General features: G+C 62.7%; 1 protein-coding gene across 5 annotated transcripts in view; it reads right to left on the reverse strand.

The window, feature by feature from the left end:
* The window catches only part of DNMT3A (DNA methyltransferase 3 alpha), a 253453-nt gene extending 251081 nt beyond the window's left edge, over window positions 1–2372 (reverse strand). For all 5 annotated transcript variants that reach the window (XM_084624716.1, XM_084624715.1, XM_084624718.1 and 2 more), the window contains exon 1: window positions 2242–2372. The gene's annotated coding sequence lies outside the window, so the exon portion shown is untranslated. The remainder of the gene's footprint in view (window positions 1–2241) is intronic.
* Between the last annotated feature and the right edge of the window lie 15995 nt (window positions 2373–18367).

Here is an 18367-nt window from a genome sequence, read left to right on the forward strand (position 1 = left end):
ATGCAGATCCCATAGGAGTTTGTCCCTCCCAAGTGACAGATGAGAGCGCAAGAGAAACAGACACACGCACGGGCGCACACACACACAGATGGGCAGGCTAAGTCAATGACACTTGTGTGCAGGGAATGAGTAACATGCACATCTCAGCTGCCAGCCTGCCTTGCAAAACCTCTCTAGCCTTCTTGTGTTTGGAGGGAGCTGCAAAACCCTTGTCACAATACAGGCAGCCCAGCCTTGCCGATGAGGATGGAAAAGAGGGAGGGAGGCCATTTCCAAATAAAAAGACAAGAGAACTTGGGGTGGGGGGGGGGGGAAATAGAGATTTTCACAGTGTCTTCTCCCCCCACACACCGCCAGCCAGATCCCGGCCCAAAGGCTGGAGAAAAGAGAGCCCCGGGGGGAGGGGATGGGGCCTGGCCCTCTGCCAGGCCCAGGATGATAAACCAGCCAAGCAGGCAATGCAGGGAAGAAAGAGGCACAGGCAGGAGGGAAGGGAGCGAGTTTTAGAAGGGCTAATTTGTGGGGCTGATTAAATGGCCCCACGGAGGCAATTCCCCTGCAGTGAGTGTGTATGTGCTGGGGAGGGGGCCAGAACCACGATGCAGCCTCCCTCCTTCCCCCAAATCCCAGCTGTGATGCCTTGCCCTTCATCAGTGCAGATGCAAAGCGTTCAAGGACACGTCTGCACCCAGCTCTTCACAGGGAGGAGAGCCCAGCTTCATTGGGGGCTGTGAACCACCCTGGCTCCTCCAAATCCAGCCAGGGACGCAGCACCTTCCTCTGCCCCTTGCAGGGTCTCTGTCCCACTAACACTTCCCTGGGGTTGGGCTTGATGATGGGATGGAGGGAAAGAATCCTCCCTTCTCTTCCCCCCCTCCTCCCCCCCCAAAAAAACAACCACCACCCTTACAGTGCACCATACCCTCCCTGGCCTGCCCTCAGTATCTGGTGGGGGAGAGGGGGCAGGTTTCCTCCCATCCCCTCAGCAAAGCTCCAGAGCAAGAGGATGCTGCTAGCAGAGCCTGGGGAATGACCCCTCCCTGCACCCCGGTCCTGGCCCTCGGCAGGCACAATCCAACAGCAGAGCAGCAAACTCCCGCCCAAACTCAAGGGGTTTCCTACCTTCCACACACATAGATCAAGCCACAGGTAGGGGTGCACAGGGACCCGCTCCCCAGGGATGGATTCCTCTCCCAGCAGATCAGAGCAATTCCCCCCATCCCTACCCTCAACCAGTGCCTTACACCCCTGCAGCTTGTCTGCAGAACCGCCTTATCTCCTCCCATCCTGACTCCCTGACAGGACCCCCCCAGGCTGCAGCCTGTGTCCTAAAGCCCCCTTCTCTGGAGGGCACAGGACAGCAAGGGGGAGGGGGGAACAGCGAGAGAAGAAGGGTCATGCCAGGCTGCCATTTTTCCTGCTTCTCTGCTTTGCCCTCCATACCACCCTCCTGCAAACCCGGCTCTACATTCCACTTCACAGAAGGGTTTGAAGGAGGGGGAGGGGGATTATTTCCTTGCCCTGGAACCGTGCCCACCCTTCTCCTCCCCCATCTTATTTTTGTACAAAACCCAATGCAGGGCTGAAAAAAAATAATACCCGGGAGCAATGCACTGCAGCCGAGACACGTCTGCAAACGTACGTGAAATAAAGGAAACCCCCACACAGAAGAGGGGATCTGGGTGCCCCCCCAATATTCAATGCAAAAGCTGTATCTCCACCTCAGGGGATAGAGTTGACGGCTCATTAATTGATCAGGGAGCTATCTCCCCCCACAGCCCCCCGGGGATCACAAGTTCGTGTGCCCCCCGTGTACGCAAATCGGGGAGTCTGGGTGCAAGGCAAGGGGGTAGCCCCTGAGTACCAACCGCTTTTCCCCCCATCGATTTGTGGGCAGTGGGGTCGGGGGCACCCGAACTTGGGAGGAGGAAGGGGCACCGACTGCCGAGAAAGCAAGGGGGGGCCAATGCAACATCTAGGGCAGATTTCTTTGCAGGCACATAAAATGCAACAAGCGGCGGGGGGGGAAGGGGGGGCTGCGGCGCATGGCCCATGCAGCCCAGGGAGGGGGCGGCTGCCGCTGGTGCGGGCTCTGCCCGCTCCCCGTGCCCGGGTGCCAAGCCCCCAGCTCCGTGCCCGCTTGCCCCCATGGCACCGCCCCCACCCGGGGGCGGAGAAGGGGAGGATCGGCCCTGGGGAAGCGGCCCCCCCCCGCCGCCACCGCCTGGGGCCCGCTCCTACCTCGGCCAGTCCCGGGCCTGGACCTCCCCCGGGAGCCGCCGCCGCCGCCGCCGCTCCCGCCGCCGCGCTCCCCCTCTCCGCCGCCGCCTCCTGCCCTGCCCGGCGCGGCCTCCGCCCGCAGCTCCGCCGCCTCCACTGCAGCACTGAGCCGCACAGCCCCCGCCCGCGGAGCCCGAGCCACCGCGCGCCTCCCGCGCGGCCCTAGCGCCCGGCGGCCCTCCCGCGCCCGCCGCGCCGGGGACCCCGCCCCAGCTGCGGCCCACGCCCGGCCCCCCCGGGGACCCGCTCACCGAGCCCGGCCCCCCCACAGGGCCCCCCCACAGGGCCCCCCGGGGACCCGCTCACCGAGCCCGGCCCCCAGACAGGGGCCCCCCCACAGGGCCCCCCGGGGACCCGCTCACCGAGCCCGGCCCCCAGACAGGGGCCCCCCCACAGGGCCCCCCGGGGACCCGCTCACCGAGCCCGGCCCCCACACAGGGGCCCCCCCACAGGGCCCCCCGGGGACCCGCTCACCGAGCCCGGCCCCCACACAGGGGCCCCCCCACAGGGCCCCCCGGGGACCCGCTCACCGAGCCCGGCCCCCACACAGGGGCCCCCCCACAGGGCCCCCCGGGGACCCGCTCACCGAGCCCGGCCCCCACACAGGGGCCCCCCCACAGGGACCCCCGGGGACCCGCTCACCGAGCCCGGCCCCCAGACAGGGCCCCCCCACAGGGACCCCCGGGGACCCGCTCACCGAGCCCGGCCCCCAGACAGGGCCCCCCCACAGGGCCCCCCGGGGACCCGCTCACCGAGCCCGGCCCCCACACAGGGGCCCCCCCACAGGGCCCCCCGGGGACCCGCTCACCGAGCCCGGCCCCCACACAGGGGCCCCCCCACAGGGCCCCCCGGGGACCCGCTCACCGAGCCCGGCCCCCACACAGGGGCCCCCCCACAGGGCCCCCCGGGGACCCGCTCACCGAGCCCGGCCCCCACACAGGGGCCCCCCCACAGGGCCCCCTGGGGACCCGCTCACCGAGCCCGGCCCCCACACAGGGGCCCCCCCACAGGGACCCCCGGGGACCCGCTCACCGAGCCCGGCCCCCAGACAGGGACCCCCCACAGGGCCCCCCGGGGACCCGCTCACCGAGCCCGGCCCCCAGACAGGGGCCCCCCCACAGGGCCCCCCGGGGACCCGCTCTCCGAGCCCGGCCCCCAGACAGGGGCCCCCCCACAGGGCCCCCCGGGGACCCGCTCTCCGAGCCCGGCCCCCAGACAGGGGCCCCCCCACAGGGCCCCCCGGGGACCCGCTCACCGAGCCCGGCCCCCAGACAGGGCCCCCCCACAGGGCCCCCCGGGGACCCGCTCTCCGAGCCCGGCCCCCAGACAGGGGCCCCCCCACAGGGCCCCCCGGGGACCCGCTCTCCGAGCCCGGCCCGGCCCCCCCACAGGGCCCCCCGGGGACCCGCTCTCCGAGCCCGGCCCCCAGACAGGGGCCCCCCCACAGGGCCCCCCGGGGACCCGCTCACCGAGCCCGGCCCCCAGACAGGGGCCCCCCCACAGGGACCCCCGGGGACCCGCTCACCGAGCCCGGCCCCCACACAGGGGCCCCCCCACAGGGACCCCCGGGGACCCGCTCACCGAGCCCGGCCCGGCCCCCCCACAGGGCCCCCCGGGGACCCGCTCACCGAGCCCGGCCCCCAGACAGGGGCCCCCCCACAGGGCCCCCCGGGGACCCGCTCACCGAGCCCGGCCCCCAGACAGGGGCCCCCCCACAGGGACCCCCGGGGACCCGCTCACCGAGCCCGGCCCCCACACAGGGGCCCCCCCACAGGGACCCCCGGGGACCCGCTCACCGAGCCCGGCCCGGCCCCCCCACAGGGCCCCCCGGGGACCCGCTCACCGAGCCCGGCCCCCACACAGGGGCCCCCCCACAGGGACCCCCGGGGACCCGCTCACCGAGCCCGGCCCCCACACAGGGACCCCCCACAGGGACCCCCGGGGACCCGCTCACCGAGCCCGGCCCCCAGACAGGGGCCCCCCCACAGGGACCCCCGGGGACCCGCTCACCGAGCCCGGCCCCCACACAGGGGCCCCCCACAGGGACCCCCAGGGACCCGCTCACCGAGCCCGGCCCCCAGACAGGGGCCCCCCCACAGGGACCCCCGGGGACCCGCTCACCGAGCCCGGCCCCCACACAGGGACCCCCCACAGGGACCCCCGGGGACCCGCTCACCGAGCCCGGCCCCCAGACAGGGGCCCCCCCACAGGGACCCCCGGGGACACGCTCACCCAGCTCGGCCCAGCCCCCACACAGGGACCCCCATACAGGGACCCCCATACAGGCTCACCGAGCCCGGCCCCCAGACAGGGACCCCCGGGGACACGCTCAGCCAGCCCGGCCCCCAGACAGGGGCCCCCAGGGACCCGCTCACTGAGCCCGGCCCCCAGACAGGGGCCCCCAGACAGGGACCCCCGGGGGCGCGCTAACCCAGCTCGTCCCATCCCCCACACAGGGACCCCCGGGGACCCGCTCACCGAGCCCGGCCCCCAGACAGGGACCCCCGGGGACCCGCTCACCCAGCTCGGCCTGGCCCCCCCACAAGGACCCCCGGGGACGCGCTCACCCAGCTCGGCCCGGCCCCCACACAGGGGGCCCCATACAGGGACCCCTGGGGACATGCTCACCCAGCCCAGCCCGGCCCCCACACAGGGACCCCCACACAGGGACCCTGGGGATGAGGTCACTGAGCCCAGCCCGGCCCCCACACAGGGACCCTCCCACAGCAATCCCTGGGGACATGCTCATGAGCCTGTCCCATCCCCCACACAGGGACCCCCACACAGGGACCCCTGGGGGCGCACTCACCCAGCCCCCACACAGGGACCCCCAGACAGGGACCCCCAGGGGACACGCACACTGAGCCCGCTGTGGCCCCCACACAGAGACCCCCAGACAGGGACCCCCGGGAACGTGCTCACCCAGCCCGGCCCAGTCCCCACACAGGGACCCCCGGGGACAAGCTCACCCAGCCCGGCCCCCACACAGGGACCCCCACACAGGGACCCCCGGGGACACGCTCACGAGCCCCTCCCATCCCCCACACAGGGACCCCCGGGGGCGCGCTGACCCAGCCCAGCCCGGCCCCCACACAGGGGCCCCCGGGGGCGCGCTCACCCAGCCCAGCCCGGCCCCCACACAGGGACCCCCACACAGGGACCCCCAGGGACACGCTCACAAGCCCGTCCCATCCCCCACAGAGGGACCCTCCCACAGTGATCCCCGGGGACACGCTCATGAGCCCGTCCCATCCCCCACACAGGGACCCCCACACAGGGACCCCTGGGGGCGCACTCACCCGGCCCGGCCCCCACACAGGGACCCCCAGGGGACGTGAACACCGAGCCCGCTGTGGCCCCCACACAGAGACCCCCAGACAGGGACCCCCGGGGGCGCACTCACCCAGCCTGGCCCCCACACAGGGACTCCCTGGGACACGCTCACGAGCCCGTCCCATCCCCCACACAGGGACCCCCGGGGACGTGCTCACCCAGCCCGGCCCACCCCCCACACAGGGACCCCCGGGGACGCATTCACTGCGACCAGCCCCCACACAGGGACCCCCGGGGACACGCTCACTCAGCCCAGCCCGGCCCCCACACAGGGACCCCCAGGGATGCGCTCACCCAGCCCAGCCCCCACACAGGGACCCACACACAGGGACCCCTGGGGGCATGGTCAAGAGCCCGGCTCGGCCCCCACACAGGGACCCCCGGGGGCGCGTTCACCCAGCCTGGCCCCCACACAGGGACCCCCAAACAGGGACCCCCGGGGATGCGCTCACTGAGCCCGGCCTGGCCCCACACAGGGACCCCCACACAGGGACCTCCGGGGACGCACTCACTGAGCCAGGCCCGGCCCCCCACACAGGGACCCCCGGGGAAGCGCTCACCCAGCCCGGCCCAGCCCCCACACAGGGACCTCTGGGGACACACTCAGCGCGCCCTGCGTGGCCCCCACACAAGGAACTCCGGGACACGCTCACCGAGCCCTTCGCGGCCCCCACACAGGGACCCCCAAGAGACGCACTCACTGAGCCCGGCACGGCCCCCACACAGGGATCCCGGGGACGCGCTCACCGAACGTGGTGCAGCACCTGATAGGGACCCCCGTTCCACCCCCTGGTATGCACATAGCAATCCCTCAGCATCCCGCATCCCACACAACACTCCACTTGGGATACGCCTGGCCCAGAGCGCTCAGCCTCTCCCACCCATCTGGCTGACCCTCAGTCCTGCACCAACACCCCCCATTACTGTGCAGCTGGCCCTGGGCTCCCAATCTGCAACTCACCCTGCCCCGCTGCAGCACCCCGCTAGTCCTCCCTGCCACGTGGATCTGCAGCTAGAAAAGCCAGCTCACAGGGTGCAATTCAGCCCGAGGCAGAGGGCAAGGCAAGGCAAGGCCAGGCGTCCATTCGAGCCCTCCCTTCCCCCCCCCCCATCCTGGAAACTCCCCACCCCTGTGTCAGGGGCCCCCACTCACAGGCATTGCTCTGTCCTCTCCTCTCACGGCCTCCCAGGTTCCTCTGGTTTCATCTCCGGCTGCAGCCCCTTGCTATTGTTCTCACTCATTCCCGGACCCCTCTGCCAACCTCCCTCTTTGCCTGTTCCCCATTTCCCTCCCCCAGAGGGCCCCCGCCACGGTCACGGGGCCTGCCCCAGTCCCCACACAGGGACCCGCACACAGGGACCCCAGGGGATACGCTCACTGAGCCCGCTGCAGCCCCCACACAGGGAGCCCCACACAGGGAGCCCCACACAGGGAGCCCCAGGGACGCACTCACTGAGCCCGGCCTGGCCCCACACAGGGACCCCCACACAGGGACCCCCAGGGACGCGCTCACCCAGCCCGGCCCAGCCCCCACAGAGACCCCCGGGGATGCACTCACTGAGCCCTGCCCGACCCCCACACAGGGAACCCCAGGGACGTGCTCACCAATCCCAGCCTGACCCCCAGACAGGGACCCCTAGACAGGGACCCCCCGGGGGACGTGCTCACTGAGCCTGGCGCGGCCCCCTCACAGGGACCCCCTCTGGTCATCTGCCATTGACGGGGAAAGCCTTGTACCACTGCCTCCCCCGGGGGCATTAGCCCCCATCGCCTCCTCTGTGGGGACCTGTCCCCCTCCCTCGGGGGCACCAGCCCCCATCGCCTCCTCCGTGGGGACCTGCCCCACCTCCCCCGGGGGCACTAGCCCCCATCGCCTCCTCCGTGGGGACCTGCCCCCCTTCCCCCGGGGGCACCAGCCCCCATCGCCTCCTCCGTGGGGACCTGCCCCGCCTCCCCCGGGGGCACCAGCCCCCATCGCCTCCTCTGTGGGGACCTGCCCCCCCTCCCCCGGGGGCACCAGCCCCCATCGCCTCCTCCGTGGGGACCTGCCCCGCCTCCCCCGGGGGCACCAGCCCCCATCGCCTCCTCCGTGGGGACCTGCCCCCCTCCCTCGGGGGCACCAGCCCCCATCGCCTCCTCCGTGGGGACCTGCCCCGCCTCCCCCGGGGGCACTAGCCCCCATCGCCTCCTCCGTGGGGACCTGCCCCGCCTCCCCCGGGGGCACTAGCCCCCATCGCCTCCTCCGTGGGGACCTGCCCCCCCTCACCCGGGGGCACCAGCCCCCATCGCCTCCTCCGTGGGGACCTGCCCCCCCTCCCCCGGGGGCACCAGCCCCCATCGCCTCCTCCGTGGGGACCTGCCCCCCCTCCCCCGGGGGCACCAGCCCCCATCGCCTGCTCCGTGGGGACCTGCCCCGCCTCCCCCGGGGGCACCAGCCCCCATCGCCTGCTCCGTGGGGACCTGCCCCGCCTCCCCCGGGGGCACCAGCCCCCATCGCCTCCTCCGTGGGGACCTGCCTCCCCTCCCCCGGGGGCACCAGCCCCCATCGCCTGCTCCGTGGGGACCTGCCCCCCCTCCCCCGGGGGCACCAGCCCCCATCGCCTGCTCCGTGGGGTCCTGCCCCCCTCCCCCGGGGGCACCAGCCCCCATCGCCTCCTCCGTGGGGTCCTGCCCCCCCTCCCCCGGGGGCACCAGCCCCCATCGCCTCCTCCGTGGGGTCCTGCCCCCCTCCCCCGGGCGGGGGTCTCGTCTCAATGGCCTCCCAGGGAGGCGGGGGATGGGGGGGAAGAAGGTTCAGGCCCAACTGACAAGGAACCTTCCAGCCCCAGCATTCCGCCCCTCCCCCTGCCTTGGGGGCAGCACCCGGAGCATCCCGCTCCTCCTCGGACTAGCCAGATCCCCCCTCTCCGCCCCTCTGAATTTTTGGGGTCCGCTTCCAGATGCAGCCCAACTCTGCCCCAGCCTCCAGAGCCTGCCACACCTGTTCTCAGGGTGCATCCTCTGCCAAGCCTCTCCACCCCACCAGCGACTGGCTGCTCCTCCCCGCAAGTGCCCTCCACCCCTCTCCCTGCACACAGGGCACCCTGTCCGAGCCAGTTCGGCCGTGCTGGCTGAGACAGTGAACAGCAGGAATAAAGGGTCCATTTTGTTCTTGGCCAAAGGCTCCCAGCAGGTAATCCAAGGCTCCAGGAGGCATATGACCAGGTAAGAACCAGATGGATTCTTTAAAAAAAAAAAAAAAAAAGAGTGAGTCTAGTTTCTTGGTGGTTGAGAAAAGGCTGCAAACTGGACCCGAGTGCACCCTACGAGCTCAGAAATCAGAAAGCAAAGGACTGAACCTTTGTTATCTTCTAAACAATTATGATTTTGATCCATATTTTTTGAATGGACTCATCTTTCCTGAATGTGTAAGGTTGGCAACACGGTACCAGGGGGAGGATGGTGAATGTAATAATTAATGTGCTGGAATGGGGTGGGGAAGCCGATATTTGCAGATGACACCAAATTCTGTAGATTTGTTAAGGCTATTGGAAGCTGAGGAACTTCAGAGGGACTGACCCAAGCCAGGGGAATGGGCAACATGATGGGAAAGGGAATTCAGGGCTGATAAATGCAACATAATGCACAGGAGAGGGAATAATGTGAACAACTCAGACACCTGATTGATTTCCACTCAGGGTAGGGACATGGATGTTCCTGTGGGCAGCTTAGTGCCGACACTGCTCAACATGCAGGGCTGGCCAAAAAAACCAATCACTACATTAGGCTGCGTAAGAAAGGGGCAAAGCTGCTCCCTCTCTCACACGGAGACGACTCCTCTTTCTAGGTGCCTTTAAACACAGTGTTTTCGGCCAAGAAGGAAATGAGTGAGCCTTGCAGTACATCCCCCCCACAGCCTGCCTCCTTTGCTCACAGTGGATGCAGTCCAGCCCTGGCCCCTCTAGGCCTTGTGCATAGTGCTATCTCCTCTGCTTGCTGCAGTTCCTCTTTGGTCTCCATCTCCCTTTTTGAGACCTGACCTGAGTGTGACATGCTGCGGTGCCCTGAAAGCCACCTCTTGTCCTGCACCATCTCCAGAAGGGAACTCTGAAGCTCAACATCCAGTAAGTGCGTCCAAAGCCCTGTGGCCACTTCACCTCCTGCTACAGTTGACATGAACGAGGGCTCGGGATTAGTTGCTTCCACATCTCAGCAGGCTGCTACCTGGCTTTCTCTCACTGCCTTCCCCTGGGTCCAGCTTGACTGCTGATACTGGGGTGCTGGAGTTAACTACATAAGGCCTTGCTTCCTATTTAATGCTGTGTAACTGTGATTAATGCTAATTTTCCTGGTCTGTTATGAGTCTCAACTGATCATCGTATTAGGTCAGCATGCAGCGATGGAGCCAGGGCAGGCTTTGATCTCCCGCTGCAGCACTTCCTTTGCCTGTGGAATGAGGCTCCCCAAGTTCAAGTGCCAACTGATCTCTATTTCAGGATGAGCACCATTTAGCTTACTGGGTCTTTTCAACCCTGGCATGAATCTTCAAGCCTGGGATCGAGCTTTCCCAGCTCCGTTTGTTTAACAACTACCACAGTGTTCGCAGCATTACCAGGCTCTTTCAAGTCACGTTCCTTTGATTTCCCTCTCGTCATTAGAAATGCTAGCTCTCTCTGTTGTGAATAAGCCTGACACGCTTCTCCATTCTGGCTGGATTGACACCCAGATCTAGAGTCTCCCTGACCACCCAGATTAGAGGCTGCTGCAGGCCTGGTTCCTGCGCTGCTGGTGGCACCTGCATGCTCGGTGACCCACCCAGCTCACACAGAACCAGGGGGGAGTGAGGGAACCGTTGTGATATTCCATTCTGCTTGCAGCACATGATGCGGCCAACCTTAGAGGTGAGTTTATTCAAACTTCTGGTCATTTCCTGCCTCCTGAGGCAATACAGCTTATGAGTCCGCTGTCAGAGACACCAGGGAGCTCATGGCGGATTTCTCATAGCTGGTGTTATTTCAACATTGCTATTGTGAGCCCTCAGAGGCGTCGCCATCCATGCAGCTGTCCAGGAAATCTTGAGTAGGAACAGGAAGGTTATAGTACTCTGTATTTGGCACTGGTGCGACCAGTGGAATATTGTGTGCGATTCTGGTGCCCACAATTCAAGAAAGAGGTTGATAAATTGGAGAGGGGTCAGAGAAGAGCCACGACAATGATACAAGACGTTCCTTATAGTGACAGACTCAAGGAGCCCTGTCTGTTTACCTCAACAGAGAGAAGGTTATGGAGTGACCTGATCTGAAATGAACAAGATGAAATTCAATAAAGACAAGCGCAAAATCAAATGCACAACTATAAATTGGGGAATAACTGGGTAGGGAATAGTACTACTAAAAAGGACTGGGGGTTATTGTGGATCACAAGCTAAATATGAGCCACAACATGATGCAGTTGCAAAAAAGACAAATATAATTCTGGGGTGTATGAACAGAAGTGTCAGATCTAAGACACGAGAAATAATTGTCCTGCTCTCCTCGGCAATGGGGAGGCCTTAGCTGCAGTACTGCGTACCTCTCCACGCAAAAAAGGGGCGAGAATGCTGGCCCACTGCTCCTGGGGCCACGCCTCATGCTGAGCAGTCCTTTCGAATGAGAGGAGATACACCTCTACGTCATCCGCTGCTGTCATCTTTGGCAGACAACCGGTGGCCCTCAGGGTTTGGGTCCCATTAGACCTCCGGGCCTGGGTGGTGAGCATATTCAGCTCGTCCACGACCTTGCACAGGAGGGCTCGACCTTGGGTCACCTGGCTCATTAATAATTGGTTTGTTTCCTGCTGTAGCCTCATGGACTCCTGTTGCGCCATCACCTAAGCCCGGGTTGCCTCCTGCTGGGCCGCTGTGACTTGCACCAGCGCTCTCACCACCTCCTCCATTGTGGTACAAACAAAAACCCCAAACCAAAAACCCCAGTGCACTTTTAAAAAAAAACCAAACCTTTGTTCTGCCACGCTGTGAACAATCATAGAATCATAGAATATCAGGGTTGGAAGGGACCCCAGAAGGTCATCTAGTCCAACCCCCTGCTCAAAGCAGGACCAATTCCCAGTTAAATCATCCCAGCCAGGGCTTTGTCAAGCCTGACCTTAAAAACCTCTAAGGAAGGAGATTCTACCACCTCCCTAGGTAACGCATTCCAGTGTTTCACCACCCTCTTAGTGAAAAAGTTTTTCCTAATATCCAATCTAAACCTCCCCCACGGCAACTTGAGACCATTACTCCTCGTTCTGTCATCTGCTACCATTGAGAACAGTCTAGAGCCATCCTCTTTGGAACCCCCTTTCAGGTAGTTGAAAGCAGCTATCAAATCCCCCCTCATTCTTCTCTTCTGCAGGCTAAACAATCCCAGCTCCCTCAGCCTCTCCTCATAACTCATGTGTTCCAGTCCCCTAATCATTTTTGTTGCCCTTCGCTGGACTCTCTCCAATTTATCCTGTCTTCCCCTCCCAGGAGATGTTTCTGTAGTGGTGGGTTGGGGGGAACCCGGGCCTGCCCCCTACTCCGGATTCCATCCCAGGGACCCTAATGGCAGCAGTTGTTGGCAGCCAACCTTTCACTGCCAGAGTTGCTACGTGTCCCTGGGCCACTTCCCCCCCTGCTTCTCTCTCTTAACGCCTTCTTCACCCTTACCTTAAAGCTCCCTTTCCAGTGGCTTGAGAGTGTTTTCATTACCCAGCCCTTCAGCCACACTTCCTCTCCTCTGGCTCCCTGGTTCTCTCGACCTGACTGGAGCGAGCCCTTTTATACTATCAGAGGGGCCTTAATTAGAGTCAGGTGTTCTTATTAGCCTAACGGCTTCACCTGACTCTTTGCAGGTTAATTGGAATCAGGTGTCCACCCCAGCTTGGAGCAGCCCCTGCTCTGGTCAGTCAGGGAACAGAAAACTGCTTTTCCAGTGGCCAGTATATCTGCCTTCTACTACTCTGCTGTACCCCAGTGGGCCAGCCTCTATTCCACCTTAGTGCCGAGGCCCGCCGGGGATATCAGTTGGCGGCTCCTTCACGGGGCCGTGAGCACGGGCGTGTATTTGGCGCGGTTCACCTCCATTCCGGACACTTGCCCCTTTTGCGGCGTGAGGGAAACCCTGGCGCACGTTTATCTGGAGTGCGCCAGGTTGCAGCCCCTATTCCGGCTCCTCACCAATCTTTTGTTACGGTTTTGGTTGCACTTTTCTCCTCACCTTCTCATCTATGCACTCCCTGTCCGTGGCCCCACTAAGTCGCGGGACCTCCTGGTCAACCTCCTCCTGGCCCTGGCTAAAGCGGCCATCTATAAAACCAGGGTGAGGAGGTTGGCCGATGGAGCCTCCTGCGACTGCGGGGCCTATTTCCGCTCCTCTGTCCGTTCACGCCTCCGAGCGGAGTTCCTCTGGGCGGCGTCCACCGACTCCCTTGACGCCTTTGCGGAGCGGTGGGCGCTGTCCGGGGTTCTCTGCTCGGTGTCCCCGTCCGGTTCCCTTCGTTTGACCCTTTGACCGCACTCCCGTCCCTGTTTTTTCATTAGTTGTCCCCCGTAATTAGTTGGTTCTCCAGGCCCTGTGGATCTCCCCCTTAGGCTGTGGGGGGATCCTTTTGTAGTGGACGAGCTCTGCCCGCCCACGTCCTGGATTCCCAATAGGACTACTCTGCTGTACCCCAGTGGGCCAGCCTCTATTCCACCTTAGTGCCGAGGCCCGCCGGGGATATCAGTTGGCGGCTCCTTCACGGGGCCGTGAGCACGGGCGTGTATTTGGCGCGGTTCACCTCCATTCCGGACACTTGCCCCTTTTGCGGCGTGAGGGAAACCCTGGCGCACGTTTATCTGGAGTGCGCCAGGTTGCAGCCCCTATTCCGGCTCCTCACCAATCTTTTGTTACGGTTTTGGTTGCACTTTTCTCCTCACCTTCTCATCTACGCACTCCCTGTCCGTGGCCCCACTAAGTCGCGGGACCTCCTGGTCAACCTCCTCCTGGCCCTGGCTAAAGCGGCCATCTATAAAACCAGGGTGAGGAGGTTGGCCGATGGAGTCTCCTGCGACTGCGGGGCCTATTTCCGATCCTCTGTCCATTCACGTCTCCGAGCGGAGTTCCTCTGGGCGGCGTCCACCGACTCCCTTGACGCCTTTGAGGAGCGGTGGGCGCTGTCCGGGGTTCTCTGCTCGGTGTCCCCGTCCGGTTCCCTTCGTTTGACCCTTTGACCGCACTCCCGTCCCTGTTTTTCATTAGTTGTCCCCCGTAATTAGTTGGTTCTCCAGGCCCTGTGGATCTCCCCCTTAGGCTGGGGGGGGATCCTTTTGTAGTGGACGAGCTCTGCCCGCCCACGTCCTGGATTCCCAATAGGACTACTCTGCTGTACCCCAGTGGGCCAGCCTCTATTCCACCTTAGTGCCGAGGCCCGCCGGGGATATCAGTTGGCGGCTCCTTCACGGGGCCGTGAGCACGGGCGTGTATTTGGCGCGGTTCACCTCCATTCCGGACACTTGCCCCTTTTGCGGCGTGAGGGAAACCCTGGCGCACGTTTATCTGGAGTGCGCCAGGTTGCAGCCCCTATTCCGGCTCCTCACCAATCTTTTGTTACGGTTTTGGTTGCACTTTTCTCCTCACCTTCTCATCTATGCACTCCCTGTCCGTGGCCCCACTAAGTCGCGGGACCTCCTGGTCAACCTCCTCCTGGCCCTGGCTAAAGCGGCCATCTATAAAACCAGGGTGAGGAGGTTGGCCGATGGAGCCTCCTGCGACTGCGGGGCCTATTTCCGCTCCTCTGTCCGTTCACGCCTCCGAGCGGAGTTCCTCTGGGCGGCGTCCACCGACTCCCTTGACGCCTTTGCGGAGCGGTGGGCGCTGTCCGGGGTTCTCTGCTCGGTGTCCCCGTCCGGTTCCCTTCGTTTGACCCTTTGACCGCACTCCCGTCCCTGTTTTTCATTAGTTGTCCCCCGTAATTAGTTGGTTCTCCAGGCCCTGTGGATCTCCCCCTTAGGCTGGGGGGGGATCCTTTTGTAGTGGACGAGCTCTGCCCGCCCACGTCCTGGATTCCCAATAGGACTACTCTGCTGTACCCCAGTGGGCCAGCCTCTATTCCACCTTAGTGCCGAGGCCCGCCGGGGATATCAGTTGGCGGCTCCTTCACGGGGCCGTGAGCACGGGCGTGTATTTGGCGCGGTTCACCTCCATTCCGGACACTTGCCCCTTTTGCGGCGTGAGGGAAACCCTGGCGCACGTTTATCTGGAGTGCGCCAGGTTGCAGCCCCTATTCCGGCTCCTCACCAATCTTTTGTTACGGTTTTGGTTGCACTTTTCTCCTCACCTTCTCATCTATGCACTCCCTGTCCGTGGCCCCACTAAGTCGCGGGACCTCCTGGTCAACCTCCTCCTGGCCCTGGCTAAAGCGGCCATCTATAAAACCAGGGTGAGGAGGTTGGCCGATGGAGTCTCCTGCGACTGCGGGGCCTATTTCCGATCCTCTGTCCATTCACGTCTCCGAGCGGAGTTCCTCTGGGCGGCGTCCACCGACTCCCTTGACGCCTTTGAGGAGCGGTGGGCGCTGTCCGGGGTTCTCTGCTCGGTGTCCCCGTCCGGTTCCCTTCGTTTGACCCTTTGACCGCACTCCCGTCCCTGTTTTTCATTAGTTGTCCCCCGTAATTAGTTGGTTCTCCAGGCCCTGTGGATCTCCCCCTTAGGCTGGGGGGGGATCCTTTTGTAGTGGACGAGCTCTGCCCGCCCACGTCCTGGATTCCCAATAGGACTACTCTGCTGTACCCCAGTGGGCCAGCCTCTATTCCACCTTAGTGCCGAGGCCCGCCGGGGATATCAGTTGGCGGCTCCTTCACGGGGCCGTGAGCACGGGCGTGTATTTGGCGCGGTTCACCTCCATTCCGGACACTTGCCCCTTTTGCGGCGTGAGGGAAACCCTGGCGCACGTTTATCTGGAGTGCGCCAGGTTGCAGCCCCTATTCCGGCTCCTCACCAATCTTTTGTTACGGTTTTGGTTGCACTTTTCTCCTCACCTTCTCATCTATGCACTCCCTGTCCGTGGCCCCACTAAGTCGCGGGACCTCCTGGTCAACCTCCTCCTGGCCCTGGCTAAAGCGGCCATCTATAAAACCAGGGTGAGGAGGTTGGCCGATGGAGCCTCCTGCGACTGCGGGGCCTATTTCCGCTCCTCTGTCCGTTCACGCCTCCGAGCGGAGTTCCTCTGGGCGGCGTCCACCGACTCCCTTGACGCCTTTGCGGAGCGGTGGGCGCTGTCCGGGGTTCTCTGCTCGGTGTCCCCGTCCGGTTCCCTTCGTTTGACCCTTTGACCGCACTCCCGTCCCTGTTTTTCATTAGTTGTCCCCCGTAATTAGTTGGTTCTCCAGGCCCTGTGGATCTCCCCCTTAGGCTGGGGGGGGATCCTTTTGTAGTGGACGAGCTCTGCCCGCCCACGTCCTGGATTCCCAATAGGACTACTCTGCTGTACCCCAGTGGGCCAGCCTCTATTCCACCTTAGTGCCGAGGCCCGCCGGGGATATCAGTTGGCGGCTCCTTCACGGGGCCGTGAGCACGGGCGTGTATTTGGCGCGGTTCACCTCCATTCCGGACACTTGCCCCTTTTGCGGCGTGAGGGAAACCCTGGCGCACGTTTATCTGGAGTGCGCCAGGTTGCAGCCCCTATTCCGGCTCCTCACCAATCTTTTGTTACGGTTTTGGTTGCACTTTTCTCCTCACCTTCTCATCTACGCACTCCCTGTCCGTGGCCCCACTAAGTCGCGGGACCTCCTGGTCAACCTCCTCCTGGCCCTGGCTAAAGCGGCCATCTATAAAACCAGGGTGAGGAGGTTGGCCGATGGAGCCTCCTGCGACTGCGGGGCCTATTTCCGCTCCTCTGTCCGTTCACGCCTCCGAGCGGAGTTCCTCTGGGCGGCGTCCACCGACTCCCTTGACGCCTTTGAGGAGCGGTGGGTGCTGTCCAGGGTTCTCTGCTCGGTGTCCCCCTCCAATTCCCTTCGTTTGACCCTTTGACCGCAGTCCTGTTCCTGTTGTTCATTAGTTATCCCCCATAATTATTTGGTTTCCCAGGTCCTGTGGATCCCCCCCTTAGGCTGGGGGGGAACCTTTAGTAGTGGGCGGGCTTCGCCCACCCACTTCCTGGATCCCAATAAGGACTACTCTGCTGTACCCAACTGGCCTGGGTCTATCACAATACAGATTTAGTGAGACAGATGCTGGAATACTGGGTCCAGATCTGATGTCCCCATTTTAAAAAGGGATGTTGAAAAATTGGCGAGGGTGCAGAAGAGAGCCACAGAAATATTCAAGGTTTAGCCTCTCAGAAAGAAGATTGAGAGGCAACTTGATTACACGGTTGTAAGCCTACCCATGGGAAGAAAATACTGGGCACTAAAAGGCTCTTAAATAGAGTGGGGAAAGGCACAAACAAGAGCCAAGGTCTGGGAGATAAAGCCAGACAAATTCAATTTGGAAATAAGACACAAGTTTTTACCAGTGAGGGTGATTAACCACTGGAGCAAATTACCAAGGGATGTGGTAGATTCTCCATCTTTTGAAGTCTTCATATCAAGACTGGATGCCTTCCTGGAAGATGGAAGTACTCACATGACTGGAGTACTGTCATGGATGGTTATAAACTGTTCAGGAAGGACAGGCAGGGCAGAAAAGGTGGGGGAGTAGCCCTGTATGTAAGGGAGCAGTATGACTGCTCAGAGCTCCGGTACGAAACTGCAGAAAAACCTGAGTGTCTCTGGATTAAGTTTAGAAGTGTGTGCAACAAGAGTGATGTAGTGGTGGGAGTCTGCTATAGACCACCGGACCAGGGGGATGAGGTGGATGAGGCTTTCTTCCGGCAGCTCACGGAAGCTACTAGATCGCATGCCCTGATTCTCATGGGTGACTTTAATTTTCCTGATATCTGCTGGGAGAGCAATACAGCGGTGCATAGACAATCCAGGAAGTTTTTGGAAAGCGTAGGGGACAATTTCCTGGCGCAAGTGCTAGAGGAGCCAACTAGGGGGGGCGCTTTTCTTGACCTGCTGCTCACAAATCGGGTAGAATTAGTGGGGGAAGCAAAAGTGGATGGGAATCTGGGAGGCAGTGACCATGAGTTGGTTGAGTTCAGGATCCTGACGCAGGGAAGAAAGGTAAGCAGCAGGATACGGACCCTGGACTTCAGGAAAGCAGACTTCGACTCCCTCAGGGAACGGATGGCCAGGATCCCCTGGGGGACTAACTTGAAGGGGAAAGGAGTCCAGGAGAGCTGGCTGTATTTCAAGGAATCCCTGTTGAGGTTACAGGGACAAACCATCCCGATGAGTCGAAAGAATAGTAAATATGGCAGGCGACCAGCTTGGCTTAATGGTGAAATCCTAGCGGATCTTAAACATAAAAAAGAAGCTTACAAGAAGTGGAAGGTTGGACATATGACCAGGGAAGAGTATAAAAATATTGCTCGGGCATGTAGGAATGTTATCAGGAGGGCCAAATCGCACCTGGAGCTGCAGCTAGCCAGAGATGTCAAGAGTAACAAGAAGGGTTTCTTTAGGTATGTTGGCAACAAGAAGAAAGCCAAGGAATGTGTGGGCCCCTTACTGAATGAGGGAGGCAACCTAGTGACAGAGGATGTGGAAAAAGCTAATGTACTCAATGCTTTTTTTGCCTCTGTTTTCACTAACAAGGTCAGCTCCCAGACTGCTGCGCTGGGCATCACAAAATGCAGAAGAGATGGCCAGCCCTCTGTGGAGATAGA

Source organism: Lepidochelys olivacea (assembly GCF_965140295.1).
Source record: "Lepidochelys olivacea isolate rLepOli2 genome assembly, chromosome: 3".
Taxonomy (NCBI): Eukaryota; Metazoa; Chordata; order Testudines; family Cheloniidae; genus Lepidochelys; species Lepidochelys olivacea.